Consider the following 4,627-nt stretch of genomic DNA (forward strand, 5'->3'; position numbering starts at 1 on the left):
CACCCCGTCTCAGCCCCCCGCCCCCAATCCCCCTGCGCCACGCAAGGAACCGCACGTTGGTGTCTCGCTTGGCTCTGGGCCTGCCTGCCCGTGTCCGCATCTGCATGTGCACGCGCATGCCCGCTCCTGTCCCCTCCAAAGCCACACACGCTTGCCCTCAACAGCTTAGCGCACAAGCCAGCGGCGGCTCCCACAGAGGAAGGAAAGCATCTGCGGCCCAGGGTGGGGGTGGTGGATTTCCTTCCATTTTTTTCCCCCACAACCGGGGTTTATACTTCGTTGAGGTCCGGCTTGGCTTCCAGTTTTCAACCCTGCCTTTTACACTTTCACCCCGCGTCATTCCACCGCAGAGTTAAACCAGAAGTCACTTTTCCCTCGGCTCTTACAGAGCGAGGGGGTTTCCATTTATGTTTTCCTATTTATCATGATGCAGCGGTGAATAGCATTGCACACAATTTCGATCTACCTTTTAAAACCCTCCCACAGGATAGATTCTAGATGTGGATTCACTGGGCCGCGGGTAGGGACGTTTTCCAGAGCTTTAATGTTGTCAGAGTGTCCACGTGAGTGTTACCGCATTGCTGGGTCCACGGCCACCTTGGCCCCACCGCCGCCAGAGAGCCCTGCGCGGCTTGATAGGCGTGGCCGTACCTACATGACGTTGCCGTTTCCAATTTCATTTATTTGAGTGCTAGCGAGACTGGGTTTTTATTATGTATCATCTGTTTTCTTCTTCTTTGCGCATCGTAATTACATTTCTTTGATAACGTCCACTGGGTTTGTCTTTCATTCATTCATCCATTCCTACATTCCCTCCCTACCTATTTGTCGTTGAGTATGGTGTTTCATATTGGCTTCTCTGTGTTCTTTACATGTTAATCATTTTGGGGGGTATTTGCTAAAAATACGTTCCTGGTTTGCTCACCTTTTAGGATATTTCGGGTACACACGACTTTTACTTATCCCCATCTAGAGAGATCTTCCTTTTGCAGCTCGGGAGTTACACTTTGAAATACTATTTTATTTTATTTTTTTAAACGTTTATTTATTTTCGAGAGAGAGAGAGAGACACAGAGTGCAAGCAGGGGAGGGGCAGAGAGAGAGGGAGACACGGAATCCGAAGCAGGTTCCAGGCTCTGAGCTGTCAGCACAGAGCCTGATGCAGGGCTTGAACCCACGAACTACGAGATCATGACCTGAGCTCAAGTCTGACGCTCAACCGACTGAGCCCCCCAGGTGCCCCTGAAATACCATTTTAATAACGATGAGGTCTTCGTGATCTTAATCAAGATTCTTTCCAGAATTTTTGGAAGGGCATTTGAGAATATAAACAGTCTGTTTCACTGGGCTCCTGCCCTTCCTCTCCAGTCACGTGAAAGACACCCAGTGTTGGTAACAAACTTGGGCAGAGCCTTGTCTAAGGTCACACAGGCGGGGAGCTCCTTCCCCAGTCACTGCGTCCTCAGGTGGACAGCAGGTGGCGCTGACTCACACCTGGCTGGCCTGTGGGCCCATGGGATGCAGGCCATCACTGTTAGGCACGTGGTGCACACTCAGTAAATGTCCCTCTCACCAAACTCAACTGCCCGGCCTCCTATAACATGCCTGGTAAACAATCACGTGCTCCCTGGAGGATGCCGTAATGTCAGGCCCCGCCTCCCTTCCTCATCCCCTGGGAGGCCCCCCCCCCCTGCTGACTCCCGGCCCACCACTCAGCCTTCCCCAGATTGGTCTCTGAATCATCCTGAGCCTCAAAACCCAGAACCCGTGAGCCTTGCTGGTTCAGTGTCGGGAACCCAGGACGCGGCATTTTTAAGCAGAACCAAACATTGCTACTAAGCACCAGGGACAAAGCTTGGTTGCTAGAAGGGTTTGGTCAATGACCGTGGACGGTGGACCTATAGCAGGAACCATCCGTGACTTGGATGGTTTGGGATGGGGCTGGGAGTGGGCCGGGGTCTCCCGGAGGCCACACACTGTGGAGAGTTCACAGCCTCGCTGAGACCAGCCCCTTCTAAGCCACTTCCTTCCCCCACGGAGGCCCTGCCTGCTACACTCCTCCCCACGGCCAGGCAGATAGTGGGCGCCCAGGCCTGTAGCCTTGGGCCCCCGCGTCAGATCTGTGGGGCTCCTGTTCCTCTTAGCAACAACTTGAGATCAGTGACTCCCCTCTTCTACAGCTGCTTGGCCTTCGGCAACAGCCCCCCCTCTCCCCCCCGACCTTTACCTGCCAGCTGTGCAGGGGAGAGGCGCCCACCTCCTGATTTGGGACTGTCCTTGGGGGCTGGATTCAGACCAGTGTTTTCCCATTTTCTCAGATTGAGTCTAAGAGAGGCCAGCCCTGCCCTGGGTCTGTGACTCAACATCCTGTAGATTGGGGGGTGCTGGGTGTCCCCCTGGATGGAATAGTAATGCTGAGAGTGGCTCTAAGAGGAAAGAAAGGTGGGTCTGCAGGATGAGCTGAGAGCCCTGAGGGGACCCCCAGGGGGACAGACTGCCCGCTTTGCCCCAGACCAAGGGGCTCCTGGGACACGGGAACTGAAATAGGGACAGTCCTGGACAAGCAGCTCTGAGTTGGTCACCCTGGAGCGCACGAGCTGGCAGCGGGATCAGAGATCCCCACCCAAAGGTGTGTTGTTAGAAATCACCACCCAGGGCCGCCTGGGTGGCTTAGTCGGTTAAGCGTCCGACTTTCGCTCAGGTCATGATCTCGCGGTTCGTGGGTTCGAGCCCCGCGTCGGGCTCTGTGCTGACTGCCAGCTCAGAGCCTGGAGCCTGTTTCAGTCTGTGACTCCCTCTCTCTCTGACCCTCCCCTGCTCACGCTGTCTCTCTCTCTCTCCTAGAAATAAATAAAACATTAAAAAAAAAGAAAGAAATCACCACCCAGCGCTGGTGTCCAACCCAACCGAGGTCAACTTCAATTTTTCTATTTATTTAAAAAAATTTTTTTAACGTTTACTTATTTTTGAGAGAGAGAGAGAGAGAGTGCAAGTGGTGGAGGGGCAGAGAGAGAGGGAGACACAGAATCCGAAGCAGCTCCAGGCTCTGAGCTGTCAGCAGAGAGCCTGATACGGGGCTCAAACCCACGAACTGTGAGATCATGACCTGAGCCTAAGTCTGACGCTTAACCAACTGAGCGTCCCCCCCTCCCCAGCAGAGATTGTTGAACACAGGTGTCTGAGGATTTACGAGTCGTGAATCCCACCCCTTCCTGATGAATCTCCCTCAAGTTCAAAACCAATTGGGAAACAGTTCAAAACCAATCAGAAAGGTGGAAGAAAATTTCGTGCTCTTGCTGGTGACAACAGATCAGAGGATTCAGCCTAAGCCTGTGGTCACAGTCAAGGATCCTCTCTGGAGGGAGCGTCGGTTTGTAGAAGCTCTGGGGCTCAGAAGCCTGCACCTGTGGGCAAAGACCTGGCTTCCTACAGAATGTCCTCTTCCCCTGTGGGTGACTCACTTCTCCCCTGGGGACTTGGGGGAGGGCCGGTGTCTCTGTCCCCATAACCCCCCCTCCTGGCGGGCGGTGCAGCGCTATTTACGTTTGAGATCTTGCTCTGGGAGAGGAAGAGGGGCCCAAGGGCTCTCTGGCAGCGCTCTTTGATATGAAATTCGTGACCTCACGTGCCCAAGGTGCTCAGGACCAGCATTTTCTGCCTTCATGTTACTCTTTCAATGGCTGCAAAGCACTTGTCAAGTTTTGTTTCCTTTCTATGCATAATATGCATGTCAGACCTTTTCGTCCAAGAAAGGACTGGATACCATATTCTGTAAAGCCTGTTCTAAGAGCAGCTTGCTGTCATGATTCAGAACTGGAGTTCTGATTTATTTTTTCCATTGAAATTGTATTCATCTTATGACTGCTTGCGTTAGGATATTAAAAAGGAAATGTTTCTCATTTTCTGCCAAAGTTATGCTGGTCTGTTTCTAAGAGATGGCCCATCCTCTTAATGCCATCTGACGAAATGTTCCATTGGGGGTGTCTGCTTCTGCTGCCAGCTCTGGGGGTCCGAGATGCTGGGGGGCCCTGTGTGATCACAGCTTCATCTAGTCTTGTCCCCTCCACGGGCCAGCATACCCCCTCCCTGACCTCCGCAGTCTCATGTCTGCCATCATTCAGCACATGTTCCTTGGGCACATGCTTTGTGCTGGGGCCCGTGCTGGGTAAAGAAGGGTGACAGAACAAGTCTGATATGGTCCCCACTTTTGGGCTTTTGGGGGAGGGAAACAGACAAAAGCAATCGTCAGGAGAGTGCTGTGAGGGCCATTCACAGGATGACATAGGGATCCCGGAGGGCACCTGACCCCACGGACTCAGGAAGCAGGGCAGGCTTCCTGGAGGAGGCCACAGCTAACTTGGCCCGAGGCTGAGTAGGTGATAGCTTGGTGAAGGCCTGGGGCCAAGGCTGGAATGGGGGAGGTGGTGAGGCAGGGAGAGCGGCGGGTGCAGAGGCCCTGTGGTGAAAGAAAATGTGGCTTGGCAGCCGGCCAGCCGTGCTCAGGAGCTGTCCCTGAGGGCTTTAAGCGGACGCAGGTCTTTGAGAAAGGGCTCTGCGTCCAGACAGGCGGCTGAAGGGTGAGGCAGTGGCGTGCAGCAGGTGGATGTTTGAAACAAGAGGAGTTGGA

General features: G+C 53.6%; 1 protein-coding gene across 1 annotated transcript in view; it reads left to right on the forward strand.

The window, feature by feature from the left end:
• JAKMIP1 (janus kinase and microtubule interacting protein 1) overlaps positions 1 to 4,627 on the forward strand; it is a 99,708-nt gene that overhangs the window by 77,502 nt on the left and 17,579 nt on the right. The window lies entirely within an intron of this gene.

Source organism: Crocuta crocuta, unplaced genomic scaffold (genome assembly GCF_008692635.1).
Source record: "Crocuta crocuta isolate KB4526 unplaced genomic scaffold, BGI_CrCroc_1.0 scaffold179, whole genome shotgun sequence".
NCBI classification, from domain to species: domain Eukaryota; kingdom Metazoa; phylum Chordata; class Mammalia; order Carnivora; family Hyaenidae; genus Crocuta; species Crocuta crocuta.